At 39.5% G+C, this 24,806-nt stretch overlaps 2 long non-coding RNA genes across 5 annotated transcripts in view; one reads left to right on the forward strand and one right to left on the reverse strand.

The window, feature by feature from the left end:
- Positions 1–24,806, reverse strand: part of LOC142018008 (uncharacterized) — a 216,459-nt gene that overhangs the window by 88,255 nt on the left and 103,398 nt on the right. For all 4 annotated transcript variants that reach the window (XR_012646652.1, XR_012646653.1, XR_012646649.1 and 1 more), the window contains one exon: positions 19,554–19,727. This is a non-coding gene — a long non-coding RNA (uncharacterized LOC142018008). The remainder of the gene's footprint in view (positions 1–19,553; positions 19,728–24,806) is intronic.
- LOC142018020 (uncharacterized) lies at positions 4,365–23,868 on the forward strand. Its single transcript, XR_012646656.1, has 7 exons — positions 4,365–4,398; positions 4,553–4,822; positions 7,146–7,206; positions 8,307–8,401; positions 9,464–9,531; positions 15,579–15,797; positions 22,976–23,868. It is a non-coding gene; the product is annotated as an uncharacterized LOC142018020 (long non-coding RNA).

A 24,806-nucleotide genomic window follows, 5' to 3' on the forward strand; every position in this document is an offset into this window, starting at 1 on the left:
CAGATAGGCATGGGATTCTGATGTGAAGAATTTTCAGTATAATTTGAAATAAGATGAACCAAAGCCCCATTCCTGCAAATGGCAATGTATGGGGGTGATTTTACACATATGAGTAACACACTGAACTCAACAGGATACCATTTGAGAATAAAATTAAGCAGGACATATGTGACAAGAGGAATGGGGAAGGTAGGAGGAGGGTAAGAAGATCTCACAGATACAAAGATACATTATTGCTTAACTTGTGAGCTCTAAATAATGGAAGAATTATTTTTTATTCATAAATGATGAAAACCAGCCATGACTGACTGTTGTTTCAGCATTGACATCACTGCTAAAATGGTTCTTGAGGAGGGATTTGAAGGAGGAGAAAGTAGTGGGTTTACAGATTACTTTGGGAGTGTGTATAGTTTACATTTGGCACCTCTCTGTACCAACCCAACTTTTAGGGGAACATCTATTCATAACACTATTAACCATTTTTTTATTTTACTACAAAAAAAATTTTTTTAAATGAATCATCCTTCAGGAAAATGTGTTTCTAAAGTTACAGAATAGTAAGGTTCACTGTCTTAAGATAATTTTTCAAACACAAAAATCACCTGAAATTTTTTTCATCACTTATTAAGGTGGAGTGTCTTTCCCCTCACCTGGATAGATGCATCAGGTACTACATAGGTAGTATACTTGATCTTAGCAAAAACCAAAAGTCCCTCCCCTAAAAAAACCAAAAAAACCCAAAAAAGCTGAATTAACAGTTTAGCTTTAACTACAAAGTACAAATTATTTTGGATAGCATGAACAGCATGCTAGAAATTGAATAGATAAGTAAAACAAAGGAGGGCACAGTATTTGTCCAGAAGGATTTACAGTTGAAGGCAGGGTTCAGCAACCTTTCCAGGGTGGTGTGCTGAAATTTGACCTTTTGACCTCTATGTATGGTCTGAGTATTAAAGTCACTAATAGTCCTACTTACAAGAGCATTAAGATGCAGAGCTTAACTGTTTAGTGGTGGTTGGTAGCATTAGTTGGTTTTTTGTTAATCCACAGGCGGCATGCTTTGAGCAAGCTCCCAGCTGCATGGGGGAGGAGGGGTGGGAGGCTGAGCACCTGCTTCATGTGCTGATGAAAATCAGCTCACATGCCACTCTTGGCACACGAGCTGGGGGGTTGCTGACCCCTGGTCCAAGGGCATGTCTAGACTGCATTTTTTTTGTTGTTTCAGAAAAAAACCCACATTTTTTTCAGAAAGAACAAACAAACCAACCAACCCACCCTTGTGTCCACACTGCAAAGCTTGTTATTCTGGAATAATGGGGCATTTAACTAGAAATAGTAACTCCACTAAAATGAACGACTTCTACCCGCCCCCACCCCTTTCAACTTCAAGACTGACTCACTGTGTACTAAGCAGAGGTAATTACGACTTAATTGCCTCCAGGGAGGCATCACATCATTGCTCTTATTTCAAAACTGGGCTCTAATGTGAATGCTCAGTTTCAAAATGCTCTTGCAGTGTGAACACTCTTTTTCAGAAAAAAGCTTATTTCAACATTGGAATGTTGAAATCAGTCATTTCTGAAAAACCCTGCAGTGTCAACATAGCCTTATGGTTCATGTCTGCAAGGTACTCTGTGTGGGTGGGGCTCTTCGACAGAGCTCTGTGCACATGCAGAGGTCTGCCTGTATGGTTGCACTAAAAAGACTAGATTGTGGCAACATCACTGTCTCTTACTGTCTATTGCTGGTGTCAAAATCTACATCTTTTTTTGCTTTATCTATTGTGGCCGGATCCATTTGTGAAAAGAGTTGTCAAAGTGAATACTCAACTTTAACAAAAGGAGGGTAGAAGTGACAACAAAGACAATATTTAAAGAAATGCTGTTTTCTGGTAGTTGGTTGTTCCTTGGAGTCTGGTGTGATGATATGCTTGGCACTTACATGGGATCCTAACCAGCTTTTGACATCAACATCTAATTAAAACAAATGGGAGATGTAGTTCACAACTTTAATCATCATAATTTGCACTGTTGTAGGATCCCAAAGTAATTTATGAACTCTGCTTGGCACTCACTTAAAGTTTGGGCGAGAGTCAGGAACTGAATCTGTGTCCCCCTCTCTCTCTGATTCTTATCTATAGGAACCATTTTCTGAGAGGGTATGGCAGGTTAAACGGCTGCCAGGGCAGGCTGGGCAAGTTGTCTTTTCAGTGGAGACTGCTATAAACAATATTCCATTTAATTAATTCTGTTCATAAAGGAAAGCTTGGTATTCGCATGGAAAAAGCCTGGACATAACGGTATTTCCAGGGAAACTGTACAATCACAAAGTTGTAATTTTTGTGCCACTCTTTCCCCAGAAAGCTACTCGCCCTCTTTACAGGTCAGTCTGCCTCATTTGGTGAATTTACTCCTTGTTACGTAATTCCAAATCTTGCTCACAGCTTTGAGTCTTTATTGTGTGTATGTGAGTGTGAGAAAAAGAGAAAGGAAAAGTGTGATCCCTAAAGAACTAGTTTAATGTGCTTTATTTTATTACTGTACACACAATGTTCTGAGGTGTTTGGCACTCAAGGTCACTACATAAAAAGGATTGACTGATTCCACTTTAAAAAAAGAAGTACTGTACTGATAATGGGAGTAACTAGGTACTATTATTAAACTATGACAGAATTTTAAAAAGCTTTGTATCGGCGTCCTACTGTGAATGTAAAACATCCCTCACCACCACCACCCCCTTCTTATCCACGTGCATGCAAAAGAGCTTTTTAATTTTAATAGCTTATAAAAGAAGCAAATAAATGACAAATTTATTTTTCATTGGTCCCCAAACACATTAAATGCTATGTCCATAAGGAAACTGTGACAATTTCTTACAATCCCTTTTAATTTCTGTTGTGCACTTTTAGAGCATGACTTAAAAAAGAAAATGCTACCAGCAAACTCAAACTGCAATATTTTTTAAAACATTACATACAGAATTCCATAAATATTACCCGTACCCTCCTATATGTTGCCCTATGAAATAAGCTCAACTACGGCTATTTTGGGGATTCTGATTTTTTAAAATCTTGCAGTCTGTGGATGAAGTCCTGGATATTAAAGAAGCTGCAAATAATATTCAGAATGAATGACATGGTTTGATGGCCTTGTGCAGTGTAAGCAGGTTCAGACTCAGAGCTGGGGCAGAGGCTACAGTGAAACCCTGCCAGCAGCACATTTGTGCCAACAGAAAAGAACAGTTGATGGCATCTACCCAAGGTCAGCTCCTCGAGTTCGGGAGCTGGTCGTCTTCCAGATACTGTAAAGTCACTTGTTTAAATGCAGCCAGTCGGCAACAATTAAGCATCTAAAAAAAACCATGCAGATTTTGTATTCCTATTGAAATCTTCTCCACGCCATGTTATTTATTTTCTATTTCTCACAGTCGTCTTTATCCTACAATCAGCTACAAAATGGCGGTGAGAGGAAGGCAGACATTTTGTAACTGTCTCATTAAAAGCTAAACAGAAAAAGCAAAATGCACTGAAAGAAAACAATTAATCTGAGGCGCCGAACGGAGATTGTGACAGGAAATATCAAGACTTTCAAAAAAAGTTCTTTCATATTGTTTTGTGGTAAATTTTTAAAACAAAACTTAAGTAAAGAAACCAAAACAACATGCCCTTTACTGCCACCGAAACACCCTTCCCTGCCCCAGGTATAACACAATTTGGGTTCCCCTCCTTGCACATTTTTGTTACTTGTGTTTTGTTCTCTACCTATTTTAGCCATGTCCAGCTCCAAATCTAGTGTGTGCCACATGACTTCTGGACCACCCATTGACAGTGACTCAGTCACTATAATCTTAACCACATTCTTCCCTTGCAAGTCCAGACTAATGTTTTCTATTACATCTCAAGGAACTTTACTTTTTTCAGCCCAGCTTTTAAAACAATTTCACCATACCAACAAAAGTATTTTTAAACAATGCCTTTATCCGTGAATTAGACTATCGAATGGGTAATGAGCCTGCACAACAAAACACTGACCAAAACAACATCACAGCTCTTGAAAGTATAAAAGCTACAAGCCAGGAAACACTTTCATTTTCGGCAACTATGTAACTACCAGAGTTTTGACTAGAGTTAATATGTACAGCAATCCAAAACAGCAAGTCTGCTAATCTTAAGAAACCTAGTACAGCACATGCTACTTGTTAAGGATTTACATTGCTGCCAGATTTCAGGTTTAAAGGTCAGTCATTTTTGCATTAGTCATTCAGGAAAAAAGGCACAATTTTTTTAAACTGAGAAAACTGCGTTTTTGTCACTGATAAATCACAAAATACGGAAAGGATTTTACTCAGACGCACTTAACTATACAGGAAGAACAACATGACTCAGTTAATGTTATTTAGGTAAGTTTACCTTAACATTTAAAAAAAACCAATAACATCAGACATTGTGGAGGAAAGATCTTTTGGATAATTATTTTTCAAAAGCTTTTAATTGCTAGTGATTTACAATTTCATAAATAAGATTCTAAAGTCTTTTTTTTTCTTTGTTTTACAGTGGATAGTTAAGGAGTGACTTATGTTGAGTACATAGGTCTTGATTTCTTGATTCCAAAGCAAGAGATTTCTGCACTTGCTTCCCTCTCCTGCAAATGTGAAATAGGCCATGCTAAAATCTGGAGAGGTGAGTTGAGATTAGTAGACAGAAGTTTGAACTCCAGAAGCTGTCACCTGAAACATGGACTAGCTGAAAGAACTAGCTGCATGGGGAAGTGGCGGGTCCAAAAGAACCAAAATTGGACACCTGTCCCTGGAGTACAGGTGGCAGGTAAAAAGTCAGGTATTTAAAACCACTAAACTTCTTCACAATTTAAAAAGAGTGCCTGGCAGAGACAGTTTTGAGAACATGTCCCCAAATGATGATTGGAAGAGCCCTGCATGGATACGAAATTGGTATCCGCATCTGCAAAAATGACCCGCAGATATCTTCACCCACATCTGTAGATTAAAGCAGATGTCTGCAAATTTGCACTGTTGTAGATACAAAATTTTATCTGCATCTGTATCTGCAAAAATGAGCTGTGGATATAAAGCAGATATCCACAGATGAGTAGGGCCCTAGTAACTGGAAGGGGATGTCTGATAAATTACTATGATAGGCTGAGCAGGAAGAACCAAACTCTGGGATCACAACCCCTGACAGAGGGAAGGAGAAGACATTTGGATTTCAAGAAGTTAGCTTTGTTCATATAAAGCAGGGACACACCTACAAATAACCTGGCATGCCCCTGTACATTTACATGTAAAAATTTCCCGGGGAAAGAAGAGATTGCAACAAGTCAAACTACAGCTGACCTCATGCTGGTGCACAAAGGGAGAGGAGGTGAAGTTCCATCATAGTCCAAACTGCCCGTGGAGTCAGGTCTATCAAGCTTGAGAAAATGGTGCACCTTGTTAATGTGAGGAAGAGCTCCCACTCCAAACTGTGCCCCACTAGAGTCCTGGAGGATTGCTTCTGAAGAGTCCAGCTGCTGTGCAGTCCCCCTAAGCACTCCAGCATGGGATGTAGCTTAAAACACAACATAGCCCTCTGAGTTTAATAAGTGATGTTTTCCCCTATGACATTTGTTTTGCAACTTTCTGTGTCTCCCTCCAATGGGGCTAGCCATGTACAGGAATACTATGACAACAGGTGGGACAACTCTTTCAGAACTTGAACAGTGTTGCCAAGACTGAAATGCCTGTCAGACTTAACACACATACTGTAAATTCAAAACAAAAAGCAGTCAAATAGCACTTTAAAGACTAGCAAAATAATTTATTAGGTGAGCTTTCGTGGGACAGACCCACTTCTTCAGACCATAGCCAGACCAGAACAGACTCAGTGTTTAAGGCACAGAGAACCAAAAACAGCAATCAAGGAGGACAAATCAGAAAAAAATGATCAAGGTGAGCAAATCAGAGAGTAGAGGCAGTGGGGGGAAGGTCAAGAATCAGATTAAGCCAAGTATGCAGACTAACCCCTATAGTGACTCAGAAAATTCCCATCCCAGTTCAAACCACGTGTTAATGTGCCAAATTTGAATATAAAAGCCAGCTCGGCTGCTTCCCTTTGAATAGCGGTGCGAAAGTTCTTTTTCAGTAACACGCATACTTTTAAGTTGTTAACAGAATGCCCCATTCCATTAAAATGTTGACTAACTGGTTTGTGGATCTGGAGTGTTTTGATGTCTGTTTTGTGCCCATTGACCCTTTGTCTAAGGGAGTTAGAAGTCTGTCCAATATTCAAAGCATCTGGGCATTGTTGGCACATGATGGCATATATGATGTTAGTAGAGGAGCATGAGAAAGTGCCCTTGATTCTGTGGGTAACCTGGTTAGGTCCAGTGATGGTATTTCCAGAGAAGATATGTGGACAAAGCTGGCAGCAGGCTTTGCTGCAAGGAAAGGTTCCAGGACTGATATTCCTGAGGTATAGACTGTGGCTGTTTGTGAGGATCCTCATAAGGTTGGGAGGTTGTCTGTAGGAGAGAACAGTCAAGTGCTACTTGACTGCTTTTTGTTTAGATAGTATATAGACGAGCACGGCTCCCTCTCTGTTACTATTGTACATTCAAAGGTTATGAACCATCTCTAAAACCACAAATTCTGAAAACCCAGTTGGTTCCAAACTTGAAGACAGACTAAGATTCATGAACAAGTTCACTAAGAATCATGAGAGAAGCTACCTCTAAATTGAATTTGGGGGAAGAGCGGAGGCGGAGAAGAGGCTGTCTGTCTACTTAAAGCTTCTGAAAGTGTGGGAAACTCAAGATTTCATGTCTTCCATGCAAAGTCCAGTGAAGTTTAGTGGTTTTAGTGGTTTTTTGCAAAGAACTGTTAGGGTCTTTGAACTTGAAACTCAAGTGAAATTCAGCAGCTGCACGTTGACATACAATAAAATGAGGGGAGGAATGTGTACATGTGCGGGTAGGGGCAGGATTTGTACATGCTCTTGAGGAAGGAATCCAAAAAGAGTTTCACTAGCTGACCTTTTAAAGACAAATATAAATACCCAACTGCTCAATTTTGTTTTTCGGTCTAGGATATTAAGCTGATATGTAGATAAGATATGTAGCTGACCTATTTTAATTTCCCTTTTGACTCACCAGTGTTAGATAATGAGAGCCCGACTGTGTAGCTGCTGCAGGGGAACTCTTCCTCACATCTTGTGTAAGTGCTCATTTACATTAGTAAGAGTTGCAAAGCTCATAGGCCCTACCTTTCCCAACTTTTTGGGCTCTGTAACTGTTAGAGCCAAACTCAGCCTCTAATTTTAAAAAAGCCAGTTTCCATTTCTTTAAAGTGTGGAGTTGGCATGAGAAATAAAAACCAATTGCAAGGTTTTAAAACGTGTTACTGTATTTTCCTTAAAACCGTGTGTTACTCCATCTCTATTGCAGCTTCCTACAGCTGGCTTTTGAAGGTCCTGGCATAAAAGGCTGCCAGATCTTCTGAGTGTGTGTGTGTGTGTGTGTTGGGGAGGGGGTTTGGAGGTGGTGGTGGTGGATGGGCACTACATCGGTTTACAACTGTGGGTGTGTGAGGGAAGTTTAATCAACTACCTGAACTGTTACCATCTCCTCACAGTCAGCCAGCTTATACATGTAATCTGCTGACCAGTTGAAGTCTTCTCGTCATAAAAAGGGGCAGATTATATGCATGAGAGGACAGTGCTCTAGAATATAAAGGACTTGAGGTTGTTATGCACGAATGGTAATCAGTGGTCTTACACAGACTTCTTCTAGTTTGGTCAAATTATTTAACTTTGGTTCCTCCCTAACAATTTTAAAATAGGAATAATAATATTTTGTGACATAGGGGTTTTAGAGCAATTAATTACTTGATACTTGAGAAAAGGGATATTTGAGTGCTATTGATATTAGAGAGATATGGAGGACCTTGGACCATGAGCATGGAATACCGGGGGAAGTAAGGGAGAACAGAGAAAATAAAGAAAATACAAGGCAGACAAGAGAAGAAAGGGATAAAGGGAGGAAGAACAATATAGGAAAGGACAAGTAATAAGACAATGTAAAATATGAAAGCAAAATGAGAGGAGAGAATATGGAATAAAGAAGCGAATAAAGAACAGAAAAGAGTAAAGAGGGAAAGTGGTTTGAACATGAACTTGAGATGTCAGAAAATAGGGACAAAAACAAGAAAGGCAAAGTATATGTTAATTAATTTTTGTTTATTGAACTCTGTTGGCAAACTGATGGAATGAGATGGGGGCAATATTTTGAGCATTGATGGAATATTAATTTCCCCAGTTACTCTGGATTCTATTGTGAAAGCACTGGAAGAAGAAATAAAATGAAGCTGCATTTTGCGTCTCTGCTTATAGCCATAGGACTGCTGCTTTTTGGTGAGCTGTCTCTGTATAGCTTTAAATGTTGGCAATTATGTCCTGATCCCAATACATAGAACTGGTTTCCAAGTCTCCTCCAGCACGGAGAACTGAACAATCACCCATTTATATAAAAGAGATGTTAGTCTAGCAGCAGACCCTGAAGAATGATCTCAGCGATCCTTCACAGGGTTCTGAAACCACCAGTGTGCCTAACGTTGCAATCGCTGCACATGGGATTTGGCTAAGTTTGAGGAAAGAGGAGTAGAAAATATCTTGCAGGCCCACCTCAGAATATTAAGGCTACCCTCATTACTGCTTATTTCTGTACCTCGCCTCAGCAATGTTAAGGTCCTTTGAGCCATCATGCTGCTGGCTAATGAAAGAGTTCAATAGCCACACATATGCCCAGAACTTCAAATACTACTATTGGGAATACAAAATTGTTGTGATTTTGATGGTGAACTGAGATATATGAACTGGGATGAAACTAGGCTTGTAAACACTGTGTGGAATAAAAAGGTCAACATCACTACCCCAAATTGTTTCTTAGTTATTTTCAAAAGTATTAGAGTTACCATAACAACCTAATGTATCTTTTTATACAAATTCCTTTCTCTTCATCATTTATGTAAGCACAGTTGCCCTGGCAACTGAAAGAATTGTTTTAATAAAGCAACACCTTTTTAAAAAAACCTGCATGTTCCTGATAGATTTCACTGAGAGAAGGCTCATCTCAGGCCCCTCTTTTCTCTCCCCAAGACACTAGACAATGGAACAAAAGAAAAGTTGAGAATAATGAAGGAGGACACCCCCCCATCACCTCTTCCCCACAATAAAATTCCTTTCATACACATGTGCAATTGAAGTCTAAAGCAATGTGCAACTGCATGCCCATTGCATACCGCACAGGGGATCCCACTCAGTACTCGTCCCTGGCTCCCCACATTGATTTCTATGCTATTGCCTGAGTATGGGAATCTACCCTGAGGACCTTGGATAGTGAACATTGAGTTTTTAATGCTGCCAACACTATGCTGAAAAATTTGCCTGAATGTGTGACCATGTATTTGTCAGCAGCTTCTACCCATATTTCTGGGATAAGGAAGGATGTGAGAGTGCCATCTGGGGCTTTCAAAAGTTTTGTGGTGAGTACGTAAGATGACACAAATGCCAAATGCAGTCCATGTTTTTGACATTTATAACACTCTCTCCCCATCTGTGTTATAGATCTCCTCTTCACAGGGGTGAATTTCACCCATACAGAGTAACACCTGTCCCTTATTTTATCCTACTGCTTGTTGAGGAATATCTGATCTGGGTTAGGTAGAACAGGGAAGAGAGAAGTGTGAAAGATCTTTCTCTCTCTCTCTATTTATTTAGTCTCCCCTGTCTGTGCTATCCACCTCAAAACAGCCAAATGACCCCCTTCTATGAAATAGCACGGAGCACAGTCTAGCTCTAAATTTAAAGTGTGAAATGAGAAAAATTCAAATAAAATAAGATACAGGCGAGGACAGGTGCTTTTCCTTCTGAGTGAAATTCACCTCTCTTACAGAAGATTCCCAGAAGGCCTATGTACTTCTTAAGTTCTATTTTGAGGGCTTGTATAGGATGTAACTGGGTTTTAAATGTAGCAAAGGTGAGCTGGCCTTCTCCACAGAGATGAATTTTATGAGAAAATGTTATAGGCTAGGAACTCTGTGACTCCTTTTGGCGTCCCTTGGCAAATCACTTAAACTCTGAGAAGTCCTGTGGCACCTTACAGACCAACACATTTATCAGAGCATAAGCTTTCGTGGGCACTGGCCCACTGCATCAAATGCATCTGACAAAGTGGGTCTGTGCCCACGAAAGCTTATGCTTTAGTCTATAAGGTGCCACTGGACTTCTCATTTTTGCAGGTACAGAATAACACGGCTACCCCTCTGATACTTGTCACCTACATTCTCTGTTTCTATTTCCTAATATGTAAAATGAGCATCACAATGTTACCTGCAGTACATTCTGTGGATGTTTAGAAGAAAAATTCATAAATGTTAAGGAGATCCTCATGCAGTGTTGTTGTAGTCATGTCAGTCCCAGAATACTGGAGAGCCAAGGTGGTGAGGTAATATATTTTACTGTACCAATTTGTGCTGGTGACAGACAGATGCTGTCAAGTTTATAACAGAGCTCTTCTTCAGGTCTGGGAAACTTACTCAAGTCCTTTGACATAAGTGTTAACTACATATGCCAAGCAATCTGTTCAACCTTGTATTAAACTGTGAAACTCTGAGTAAGTTTCCCAGGCTGAAGAAGAGCTCCGTGTAAGCCTCAAAGCTTGTTTCTATCACTAGCAGAAGTTGGCTCAATAAAAGGTATTATCTCATTTACCAGGTGTCTCTAAGGAAGTGCTCAGACATTACAATGATGGGAACTACATAATTACCTGTGCAGACCAGGTTGTCTTGCCAAAGAGTTTACATTTGAAATGAATTTTGAAGCTGAAGAATGCAATAAGTGCAACACGAGGGTTCAATCTTCTAGACAGACATTTAAATGAACGTTGACTTCAATAGGATTACTCAGCTGAGTCAACTTATGTGCATCTTCACAGGACCCTTTTACTGTTAGTAATTATTATGCCATGGCTCAGTTTTGGTTGCAAAGATAAGGGGCTATGCTGATGAGTATAAACTAATGGGTGTGCTGGGAGGAAAGATTAGAAATAACTAAATCTATACACACTTTGATTTAAAGATTTCTTTGGGAAATGAAGTAGCATAGTACATCTTCAAATATTTGAAGGATGTAAACTTCAGCTTGGGGCATGTACAGTGGACTGGAGGGGTACTAGACTACTAACCGTGGAACTTAAAAGATTCTCATATCAGTAGAAACCTATCAACTCCACATCTACAACAAAACTTTCTTGATTGTTTCTCTATCGAGAGCTAGTCTTAAGACAGCTGCCACTATCCCATAATTGATAAGGGAGGCTACTGAGAGTTTATTCATACAGGGTGAAATTCAGTTATCAAAAAAGACATTCGATAACTAGTCTCTACAATTGAGTCATCAACAGCATCACTTATCTACAGGCTTGCTATGGCTCTCTCAAATACAGTATAATAATAGCAATACTGATTATTTTAATCAATGGTATTCTATATGGATTTGTATGGAATGAACCATTCAACTTAACATTCTCCCCTAAATTTATGGCATGGCAACAGCTATCTTAAATCTGCCTCATTGTAAAGAAACAACAATAAAGAAAAATGGCTCAGGGCTTGTCTCCCATGCAACACTTTGCTTGAGTTGCCCCCTTGCCTCTACCTATTAAAACTCTCTGGGCAGCTCAAGGGTCACATTTCAGATGGCTGCTCATACTCCAACTAGTGCAGTCACACATCCAAACAACGCTGGATCCACACAGTGTGTGTTTCCACTAGAGCTGGAGGGTAGGATTTCCAGCTTGAGCAAACATACCCACATGAGTTCTGATCAAGCTAACACAGTAAAGGCAGACTGCCAGGGAAGCAGAGGAGGCTACCTGCAGTGGGTACTCGGGCAACTAGTCCCTCCTGATCCTTGTGCCACTATGACTTCACTTCTACTTTTAAGGCACTAGCTCAACCAGAGATAGTGCTGTATGCCTACTTAAGTGGGAAATTACACCTCCCAGGTCCAGTGTAGACATATCACAGAATTTGCGTTTGCTGCTGCTGAATTGCTCTGCAAACTGGAACCTGCTTTCTATAGCTGCATCTTTACTATATTATTAGCATGTGCATCAGCAGCACTTGAATTTCAGCCCATATTCCACTACAGACCATTTGGCTTGAATTAAAATTCCATCTAACTCAACCTGGAGATATCTATGTGGAGATGGGAAATGAATTAGGTCAGTACTTGAGCTACACTTCAAGCTAACACAGCAGTGAGGACAAGTCCTTACAATACACCCAGACATGATTTATGAGGTTTTAAATGTTCCTTTTTTTCTCATTAAGCATTTATTTTCAGAACTACTTTTGCAAATGCACACTCTACAGTATGTGTCCCATTTTACATGGAATCTTGCTTGTTAAAGATATGTCAAAACAAACTGCAGAAACTTCATTATATATATATGTATATATATAAAATATTCCCAAAAAGTCTCTTATGACACAATTTCTTTCTGAACAGGAATCTTATACAGAATATAATAATTAGAGGGTTTTTAAAAATCATATTTATAAGTAGTTTTAGAGAGCACAGTTTAACTTTTCATTTTTATACCACAGTAGAAGGGTTACTTTCACAGTAGAAAGGTTACTTTCACATTCTTTTGCCTTTTGTCAATTACCAGATCAAACACAAGGCTGTGTCTACACTGGCTCCCTTCTTCAAAGGGGTCACGGTAATCAGCCCAAGTGGGGAATAATAATGAGGTGCTGCGATACACATGCAGCACCTTATTAGACTAATTTTCACCGTGGCAACTGTGAATTTTTTAGGAGTACGGGCACTTTGAAGTTACGCAGATACTTCGAAGTGCCTGCAGAAACATGGGTTGCCAGCACTTTGAAGTTGCTAACTTCAAAGTTGCCACAGCAAGAATTAGCCTAATGAGGTGCTGCATATGCATTGCAGCACCTCATTATTATTCCCCACTTGGGCTGCTTACCATGCCCTCTTTGAAGGAGGCTAGTGTAGACACAGCCAAGGTGTTTCTAAGGTTTTTATTTTTCCCTCACCTTTGTAAATCATTAAATCTTTGTGTGTGTGTCAAAATTATAGATGAAATTAATTATGAATGAAATATATATTTAATTTCAAAATGAATTCCCAGTGGACTCATCAAATATAGTGGATTAATAATAAAAAAAACCAAAACCCTCTCCTGTATCTAACAGGGAAAATTACACAGCTGCTATTTTGCTACTTTCTTCCCTTCACATTTCCTAGCTGTCCCTCTTCCCCTGTAAGGTCCATATGCAGAGCTGTCTGCCTGAGTCAGAAATGCTTTACGTTCCCTCTTGCATTGAATTCCTGAGATCTAAAAACATGTGAAGCAACATATACAATTCAATCAAAATGAGAAATGTTATAGGGCTATATTTGTAGCTATATATATTTTTGTAGCTGCACAAATTTAGCTGGCATTACACCTGTGAGCAGAGACAGAAAATTCACCTTCAAAACATGAACTCAGCACTTCCAGGGCATAGGCCATGTGAGAGCAGCTGTGTGTGTATATGTGAAAGACAGCGTGAGTTTAACTTTGTGCTTTGTGTGAGTGAGAAGAGAGTTTGAGGTGTGTTTGAAGACCCCCCCAGTCTGCTGTTCTTGAACTTGTTTCAGTTTTAAAGCAACCTCTTATGCATAGTCAGAAGAAATTTTTGCCCACTGAGCAATATTCATAAACAAGGCCAGATTTAATTTTCCATGCAGCTGCATTAAGGCAAGAGCTCAGTGGCCAAATTCCCAAATTACTGCCTTATGATACATGTCAGTGAGAATTTAACTTGTTGAGACTTAAGAACCTGACTGTTATTCCCCCAGTATTTTTGGCCTCTTTGGGGTATATATAACTTTAGTGGTCTCCAGACTGAAAAGAACAGTATAACTGTTAACTAAAGTCAGCTGGGAGGGGCTAGAGCCTTCACATCATGCACTTTTTTTTCTTTTAAAACTTTTCAGTGATAAGTTTCTCTGCTGAAAATGGTTTTACTATAAACTGAATTCTGATCCATTTGGAAGTGGAAGTGAAGGCACTGGTAGCACAATGAGACAGCCTGTAGTTCCATTCGGATTGGATCATTATCATGGGCCCCACCCTAATTCATGCTGGGATGCTTCCTCCTTTCACTCCTGTCATTGAGTCAGAGCACCAAGTTTTGAAACTATGGAACAAGATCTTTAAATCTTCCAGCTGATTGCAGGCTGTAATTGTGTCTAGCAGCAGGGAGAGAGCACACCCGCAGTAAGAACCTGCTAGGCATTCTACTTCAGCGTTCACTACGTAGGCAGGCCAGCCTCATTCCCAAGTGCCAAACAGGCCTGCAGAAATTTTGCAAAGGTGGTAAGAGCAGAGGCAAACCACTGATGAATTGAGCTTTATGTTCTAACAAATCTGTTGGGAAAGAGTGACATTCAGTATGAACACAAAATATTTTTATGTCTCAGAGAAATATAAGCCCAATTTCCAGGTCCAAAAAGGACCATGAATTCCAGTCATAGCATGGAAATGGGTTTTTGTTACTTAGCATGTGTGTGAAACAATTGATTTGTTTTTTGGTGTGTTTATTTTGGAGCCTGCTATTTTTGATGTCACAGTCTCTGCCAAAGGAGGAAACCGTATGTCTAGGGTATCAGGAATTGAACAGAGGAAAGAAAAAGCCATAGAGAAAGTAGCTGCCTTAAATAGGCAACTCAACTGTTTTGTTGCCTTCCTTGTTCAGCCTTTAGTCAGAAAAGAACCCTCAGTAAACATTAACTCATGGGTTTTTTTTCAAATGAATGTAATATTGAATTTTGCAGGAGTTCTCTCTTAATGTTTTCTGCTGAAACCCTTTTGATACATCTGTGTCTTAAATGCACTTCAACGGGATTACTATAGTCCATTTTTGCCTCAGTTTTAATTGTTAGATTTTCCAGTATCTTCAGCAACAAAATGGGACATATGCAGGGCTGACTCTGCACAAACAACAGAGAAATTAAGAAATTAAGGACAAGGAACTGGGACTTGAGCAGAAAGGAAGAGTCAATGAGGCAGTGGCATTCAGAGTAGTTGTGGTAGAGGATATGCCTCTTGTACCACCAGTGGTGAGATTCTGCAGCAGGGCACAGAGACCAGTGCTAGAGGAATTGTACAAAAAAGCAGGGGAAAGAAGAAAGACAAGATACCTGGAGCAAGTCCATGGAGGGTAAGAATAGAGCTCATTATTAATACTGCTCTGCAATCACTCTCCATAGGCATATATTTGCAAAGGTCAGGTATGATATACAGTATATGTGAAAAAGTAAGTTTCCCCCAGAGACCAGCCCATATGTATATGTATGGGGAGGATTTCATAATTTATCTCATGTGTATGGAGGCAACATTATTTAAAAATCTATGACCTTTTCTGAGTGTATTGGTTCTTTAATGTTCATAAACAGGAGTTAAGAGAAAACAATAATGATTCAATGCTAATACAATTCTACTGTCAAACATTCACAGAGAGAATTGCTGGCCAGGACTCTAGCACGACCGCCTACTCTTTTGTAAAATGTCACCGGATAGTTATCGCCTACGTGGGCAGCCACCGGAGATTCCAGGAGGAAACTTGACATCAAACAAAGGACTGCACCTTTCCCACAGCAGGAAAGGGCCACCAAGCCCAAGTCATTGCGTAATCGGATGTTCCAGGGAGTGCGCTACCAGACAAGCCACACTAAGGTAAATTTCCCGTTTTTTGATGAATCAGCCATTTTATTTAAAAACTGCCATGATGTGCTTGCTTTTAGCAAGGTCACATCATGTTCTTCTTGGCACATGCCATAGGTTGGTGGGTGCTGAGATACCTTGCACCTTTTGGCAGTTCCAGGAAGCACTGTGCTAACATAGACACGATGCCTTCAGAAGCAATAAGGGAACAGGGTATAACATGGGGGCACCTTTGCACAGCAGAAAGAATGTAGCCAGCTCTACTGGTTAGTGGGCTGGATGGTGGAAATCTTCCTGGAGGAAACTACTGGAAGTGTCAGTAAAAGGTCTGCAAACTGGGAGCACAAGGACTAGAACTGTATTGGGACCCTGGCCCTGAGGCACAGACCATCTGAGAAGGGAACATGCTCTCTGTCCTCTTCCCTCTCTTTTCCACAATACTAGACACAATCTGCTCCTTAGGGTTTTTACATACATGGTAGTGGTAAGAGATAGTGGTTAATGTGAATTCTCTTAATTTTTTGTACTACCATTTCAGAGCCCAAATGGCTCAATGAGGGTTGAGGACAAATGAGGAGGAGCCTCAATACTCCAGGTTAGATGATGAGGAGAGTTTTAGATATGGAAAGCAAGCAACGATCAGATTTGAGAACTGTCATGGAGGAAAGAATGGCAGAAATTCTACACAACTTGTCTGTGTGGGCAAAAAAGAGGTAGGAGTGAAAGATGAACTGCACTCTAAGTAGCTTTTTGTCAGGGAGGGTGGCAGCTCTGTCAACACTGACAGCCAAAATGTGGGACGGTGGGAGGGTTTCAAGTAAAGAGAGTTCAATTTAAGCCATCTTAAAATTTAGTTGACAATGAGTCCTCTGCAAAGAGACGTAAGAAATATGGACTATAAGGAGAGGGGCAGGTCGGCAGTGGAGAGGTAGATTTAATAGTGTAGTAATTGATGTAAGATGGTAACTGAAGAAAAGTGAGTACACACCTTCCCAAAGAGAAAGTCAGTGGAGATTGAAAAAGAGTGGGCCAAGGACTTCGCTGTGGGACTGTCATGGGGGGTGGCCATACAAGGACACTAAAGAATGACAAAAGAGGTTTTTCTGGATTTGTTTGTCTATAAACCATGGAAGCCAAACTTTGCCTCTAGGACGGTCAGAACCATGATATTCCAGGTTAAAACAACCCCAGTCTAATTAGTACTGCATTACTCTAAGACTGCATCTACACTACAAGATAAATTCAAATTTATTAATATAGATTTTGTAATTCTGGAATTTATTAAGTTTGAATTGGACCATCCTTACCTCCCCACATGCGCCTCATAAATTGAACTTATTGCTGCCACACTCAACTGGCAAACATCAACTGTTGCAGCAGTGCATTGTGGGAAACTATCCCACAGTTCCCTCATCCCCGTAGCATTCTGGGTATGCTCACTTATCTTTGAGATCATTTTTCCACATGCTATTCTCCTCATTCCCTTCCCATGGTAAGCAAATGTCCATTTTTTTGGTGGCAGAGGGTGTTGTGGTCTGCGGCGGAAGAGTGGGTTGGAATGTTGAAGTAGCTGAAGTTGTCCCCCCAACTATTTTAGCTGCCTGGGGACACTTCCTCCCAGCAGCAGCAAGCCTCTGAGTATCTCAGTCACTGGGGGGAAAGTTTTCCCTGGCACCTGCAAGCCCCCAAACATCTTAGTCCCCGGGGGATACTTTCCTTTGGTGGCTGCAAGCACCACTGGTCCCTTGCTAGGGGAGTGGGTGAGGGTTCAGCGGAGGACCAGCTGAAGTGGACTCCTTGACTATCTTAGCCACCAGGGGAGACTTTCCCCAGTGGATGCGAGCCCCCGAATATCTTAGTCACCGGGGGAGACTTCCCCCTGGCAGCTGAAAGTCCCCAAAATTCTTTCCTGCCCTTGGAGCCCTAAACACAGGCAAGCTAGGACATAGTGCTGCCTGGCAGCACGGTCAGCACCAAATGGCAGACAGATCCCTTTATTGGGTCAGGGTTACCCATAGGGTTGTGGCTGACAGCAGGAAAGACCCCAACTGCATGGCACCTGTGGGGGAGGAAGGAGGGTTCGTGCACAAATGTAAGCTTCTGAGAAGAAGTTTCTTGGCGTTTTATGCAAACCTGGCCCCCACAACTGCCTTGCTGCCACATGGTGTGGTGGGGCAGGAGCTGGTGCCAGGCAATGCAGAAAAGAATGACAAGGGTAGAGACAGAACCACAAACTCCCTGCAGGGGCTATTTGTAATGGGTAGATGCGCTCACAGCGCTATTTGCAGAGAAAGAAAGACATTTCTCAGGCTCTCATACAAACACGAGCCCACAGCCACGGGCTTGCATCACCCGCTTTGAAATTCATGGTCTTCCTGTTACCTAATTTCTGTGCACCCAGAGAGCAGTGTCCAGAGCAGAGCACTGAGAGGCACTGTGGGTTACATATGGGACACCTCTGGAGGCTAATACATTTGATTTCAAGACATGGAGCTTCCACACTAGCCTTTAATCAAATTTTTGAATTCGAGCTTGACACTACACCTAGCAGGTAATGACAATTGTAATCTTGACATTAGTGCTCCCAAAATCAAGCTTATGGTATTTACAGTGAAGACAGTCATGTGGTAATATTGAGCTAACTGCCTTAAATTCGAATTTATCTCATGGTGTAGACACAGCGTAAGCCACACTGCACTTTTTGTGTGTCGCTCATGAGGCTCTTGCAAACATTAGCCATGTTTCACAGTATCCCTCTGAAAAAGGCCCTATTACACTGATTCTGCAGAATGCAGAGGCTGGTCAAATAACTCACGTAGTCAGGACTTCTGACTCCAAGCTCCCCATTTTAGCATTAAACTAAGAGAATGGGTTTTGCCTCATTAGTCTATTTAGAGTATTAGAAATAAAATAATATGGAGAGAACCCATGCTCCATAGCGTAGCACCCTTTTTCTTGAGACATTGTTTTCTAAACAGAAGACCACAGCATTTGTATACACATTGAAACAGTCTCTCTGAAAAGGTCAGACTAGTGATCCAAGTTTGGACCTGGTATACAGGAAAAGTTTGGCCCCTGATCTCTACCTTAAATATATCAGGCTGGTAGTGTTCCTTCAATGCAAACCAAGCAGAACTTGAGTTCTGAGTGAAATAAGCAGATAGAAGTTAGCAAGTACAGATTTAAGTACTCACATAATTATGTAACAAATAGATACCATGTTTAAGCCAAGTCTTTGGAAAGAGATTAAGAACCTGAAACCCCAATTAAACTGTGAATCTGCAAAGACTAAGCATGCCTTGGGAGGAGGGACTCGTGTTATCTGCATATATACTGTTCCAGTAAATCAATATCTGATTGTTAAGTCTACAAACAAAAGCAACAGGAGAATCCTGAAAAGTAGATATTATTCAATTGATCTCTTAACATAAGCACCTTCTTTCCGACAAGCTGTGTAATTTAAATTAAACAAAAACGATGTTGTAACTGAAAAATGGAAATAGTAAACTGTGCAAAAATGTAGAGGCTTTGTAGATCTGAAAGCAAGTAGCCTGAGAAGTGTAGCATAGAGTATCAAATTAAAAAGAGATTGCAACACTAAATGGACTTCAAATCTTTCTAGAAGTTTAGACTATACCAGTTACTTGTAGCTAACTGTACTCGGCAGGACTGTACTGAGTTTGACCCTCTATTCTATTGAAAGGACAAACATTGACCAAAACGTGAAAAATTGACTATTTTTAAATTTTTTTTTAAAGAATTCCTTACCTTTTATAAAGTAGAAAAGTCTGTTTTTAATGAAAAACCAGTTTCCCAGCTGGCTCCCACTATCCTCCAGATCTATGCTGCAGCCAGGTCCCTTTCTTGTTTGCTGTGATATTGGAAGAGGCACATTCCCACAGTAGTTGAGAGTGGATTCAGACTGGTGCAACTTCAGACTGCCTAAAATTAAATGAGGGAATTTTACTGAGAATTACTTTTATCCTCCTTGTCTATAGGAATATAAGAATTGATACACATCTCTCTCACACAATATACTGTCTGACAAAGCCAGTCTCAGATCATTTAGTAGAAGTTGTAAGTATAAACCCCTCTCCCACAAAAAAAACAAAAAAGAAAAACCCAAAAGAAACAAAAAAACAACCTGTCCACCTTTATATATTAGCACATGCTCCAAAACATCAGAGTTTAGATTCTACCCACATTTTGATTTCTAGTCTATTTTCAAATAAAAAGTTGCCAAAATTTGTCTTCTTTAATGAATTTGAAAGAAATGGCAAAATTTGTAGTTTCTGAATTTCAATGTTAATGCACAAAACTCTTGTCAAAAGGAGGACTGCCACAGTCTCAACAATCTACACATTTTTAAACACACCCATATGTTCTTTGGAAGATTGCCACCAAAATGTAATTCCCCAAAGCAAATACTGTGGTCTAAATGTGCTGATATTGCAAGACCAGATGGGATAGGTGCCCAAAATGCAGGACCATCTACAATATAGGTTTCAAATATATTGATTAAATCTGCCCCTATCATTTTTAATAAGTCAGGTCTATTATTATTGTATATATTCCATAAAGGAGTAATCGATTTGACAGTGGAATTATGATCAAGTCAAACAAGTGTTCAGTATCCAGGAACTGAAGAGTCCACAGAAAGGGTACATTAAACAGTACAATGATATTTGTTTCACGTTCTATTTTGCATGATGAATTAGTTCCTAGGTTTTCAAGTGAGGTATCAAAAGTATTTAAAATAAAGAAGTCACAAGATAATCATGCACCTTTTGAAATGTAAACAATACATTATACATTATACACGCCCTGCTCTGGAAATGATCACATTTCAAATTCCCTATGAGTAGTGTTTAAAACTCAGCTGATATTGTACAAACACATTTAATATTTCACCACTGGCTTGCAAAGTCTGAAAATCAACATAATTTCTCCTGTTTGAAAATTATTACTAAGGTTGCTTTAGTCACAAGAAATGAGGATTACACATGTTCAATAAGGATGTGTTCACACTTCTATTGCAATAATGAGTCTTTATATCAGAAACAGCTTAAGTATGGCAAACTACCCTTAGAAAACATCTGGTAAAAGGCACGAGTGGGTGCCAGAAACCTTTAATGGAAGTCTCTCATTGTCTTGTGTGTAAATATGTATGTAACACTTTTACCACTTTGGTGATTAAACTCTCATTTTGTATACCTTCAGAAAGTGCTGAAGAAACACATTTTCTGATTCTTCACACATGAGAGTTCTGTGCAAGAGTGACTTTCCTTCAGAACTTCAGAAAATGTGCCAAATTTACTGCTGACACAAACAAGTTGCAAACCTAGAGTAAACATACTGGCCAGTGTGTATCAGCAGCAAAATTGGCCAAATGTGTGTAAATATACTTTTTAATTAAAAGAAAAACACAGTTATCAGATGGCATTTGATATGCATTTTATTGCTTGTGAAGCTTTGTGATGTCTAATTCCTAATATTGATATGGAGCCCTTTATCGGCAGAGAAAACAGACCTTTTAAGTAAATAATCAATAAGTCATATATATTAAACTCATATTTCCTAAGTGTGAGTCAAGGGGAGAGCTTTCACAAGGTCTGTCATTTTGAAAAAACAGATGTAAATAAGTCTACAGTAACACATTATTATTTATCTCTCAGTATATATATGGATTTAAAAAAAAACAACACAACTTAGGACAGTACTAAATAAATACATTAAATGGCATTTGTTGCAATTGTTTAATCCACCAGCAAAATTAAAAATAAGTTCCGCAAAAGTTTATTAGATATTACCCACCATTTATATTACATATAGTTGGCCTAATGCCACCCTCAAAGTCAATGGGAGTTTGATCCTCTAATTGAGTACAAAATGGGATCTTAATTCATGTGGTGCTCTTAGCTATACACTACCGATTTCATTAACCAGCAAGCATCAAATGTACAAAATGCTGGCCATTTCTCCGGGCACTGCACTGAAAAATGAATGTGAGGCTAGTTCTGAGTCAGATGATAAGGGGTATCATGAAAATTACCCTTTTGCAGAGCAAATGGGCAGACCTCTCTCACACTGCCAGTAACCTATGGACAAATGCAATATGGTACGGCTATAGAGAAGGAAACATCTTTCACAGAGTGCTATGTGGCACTCTTTTAAGAGAGAGAAATAGCATTTACTCTCTGATATGAAACACACACTCCAAACACTGTTTCAGACCCAGTCAATCCCTCTCCAAAAAGGGAAGTCACTTACCCTTTGTAACTGGAGTAATTCAAAACGCACGTTCTCTATCTGTATAGCATTGTGGGTACGCACTCACTTCATGTATCTGAGAGCAGAGAACTCTAGTGTCTGTTGGTCCATGCCTGAATCCTCATTCTCCTTGTGCTTTGTGCTCAGAGTATAAGGAGTAATGCGGACTGACGCCTCTCTAGTTTCTCCGTTTACCACGAATCAGAGAGCCCCAAAGCAGGGGCGAAGGAGGGTGGATAGTGGAATAGATAGTTTGAAGACCTCCAGTGACAAAAGGTCAATATCTTCATTTTTTTTCTTTGAGTGCCACTTCTTATGTGTAATTTCACTGTGGGTGTCTGACAAGCTGTACTCAAATAGAAGTAGGATCAGTTCCGGACACCGGAGATTCCAACTCAGGCCATGCAGCAGTAAGAAGGAACTGGAGAGGCGTTGGTGCACACCATCCCTTACACTTTTGGCAAGGACCACAAGAAGATCAAGTGTGTAGGTGCAGACTAATGGACATTACTTGCTAGAATTCTCCAGTATCAGGCACATGGAGTCTGTGCATATCCCTGGTGAAACACATCCAGGGATCAGCACAAATTAGTAACTTGGGAATAAACTATTACACTGTCAAGTTAAGTAGACCAAAGTCTACTTTGCTTTCTTTCCCTTTTATATTTTGATTTACAGAGTACCCATAATTATTTGTATGATGCTGTACCCACAAAACACGAATAGCTCTATGCTCTTTTATTTTAAACAACAATATTGCGAAAAAATACTTCATTTCTCTAAGCAAGCTCACAGCAATGAATCAGTTTATGCTACTGTGGAATAAATCTTTTGAACTTCTAATTCCAAAAGAGATAGTTTGGCCACTGTATAAAAATCCCTCTAAAATAAAATATATCCTTACTCTTATTCACACACAGAAAACTTGTCGTTCAGAAGATTGTCATCATCTTCTTATTCCTCCTAAAGTAAGTGGATATACACCCACATCCACACCTACAGAGATCAAGTTTATATTTCACAGAATATCTTCACACGAAGCGGAATTTCACTATAATTGAAATGGAAATAGTGTGCAGTTCAGTGCAATAAAATACATTAAGCATTTCTTTCCCCTTTGTTATACAGAGTTTTTACTACATCACAACTCATTGTTAAGCTGGGTCTAATGTGTATTTATCTATAGATACACTTGCATACAAAGCAAGATGATGTGCAATTTGCTGTATTAATCTTCAGTAATATGAATCATGGAACTGTCTTTGTTAAGGTGACAGCCTGCCTTTACTACTGTACATTACTGGTAATATAGCGACAATGGTAAATGGGTTTCAATTAAGTACTACAGAGACAAATGGCCAATGAATGAAAAATGTTTTACTAATTTTCCTCTCTTAGCAAACAATGAAGTCAGTTGTGCTTTCTGTTAACCTAAGGGGATACTGTTGACTTATAATATTTCCTTTCTGTCTCAAAGACTTGTACCTTTTATGGTTACAAATAACCCCTGAGATTGCCATCACAGAATGAAGTTATTGATGGGTAGGAGGAGGGAGACTTTTCTGCTGCCCTTCAGTTCATTCAGTCTGTACATTTGACAGCACTTTTCCCTTTCAGTTTATTCTGTGATAGGAAAAAACAAACAAATCAGGCCATGCTACTTAAAGGGTAATATCATTAGAAATCAGATTTTTATTTAGTCCATTTGGGGAGAATCAAGCTGTCAGAGTCCTTTTAGTTTTCACATGGAATTAATTTTGTGCCAAGGCATACAGCTACAAAAGAATTAACTGAATTTCTTGGTCAGTTTAACCTCTTTCCTGGCAATACTAGTTTATAAGGGGCCAATCCTTTTTAAATATGTTCCCATTATATTATACAGGCCATGTAATTACTTCTTCACTGAAGTACACTGCACTGCCCTAGAGTATAACATGGGTAACGTGTCACTATCAAGTATTTAAAAAAATAAATAAAAGGTAGCATTTATCAGGTCTAAATCCACTGGCACTATTAGGGCTCACAAAATATATCCATAAAAGTGTAACCATACACAAGGTTTCCAGTAGTTGCAAAAGAAAAAAAATAATTTGCATAAAAACCACTCACCAAAACAACATACAAAATATGCTCCAGTTCTACAGGAGAACTACATATTTTAGAATTTGTCATCAGTTACTCACAGACGCTCAGAAAAACCTAGGTCTACTCACCCTGTATAATAAACCTGTCAATATCATATACATAGGGAATGCAGTTTTGTTTCAACTGCAGTTTCCACTACACACACACTAATTCAGCAGAAAAACAGCATAATTACTGCTCAAGCTTAAGATAAAATCTTAAATCAGCTTTCAGTTTCTGATTTCCTTTATTGAATCCTCATTAAAAATATAATCCTAATCTCCCAAAGTAGAAACTATTTTGGTTTTCCATTACATGTCTGCAAATAAAGAAAGCCAGAAAAGAAACGTGGAGCTAGGAAGAGACTTGGGTCTTTAAACAAGTTGACTCAACAAATATTTTCAGCCGTGTCTGTACAGTAAATTTTGCAAAATAAAACCAGTGACTTTCAAAATTACAAGTAAAATTCTATCTACAATAAAATCAGCATTTTAATTATTATTTTGTGTTGCATGTTGATTTTGCGTCAAACATTCTGTTATGTCTGCTAAGGCATTAAATTCTATGTAGCAGATATTTTACTGCCAACACCATCCTCAATACATTTGCAGAGGCTGTGTGTAACTG

Source organism: Carettochelys insculpta, chromosome 1 (assembly GCF_033958435.1).
Source record: "Carettochelys insculpta isolate YL-2023 chromosome 1, ASM3395843v1, whole genome shotgun sequence".
Classification (NCBI taxonomy): Eukaryota; Metazoa; Chordata; order Testudines; family Carettochelyidae; genus Carettochelys; species Carettochelys insculpta.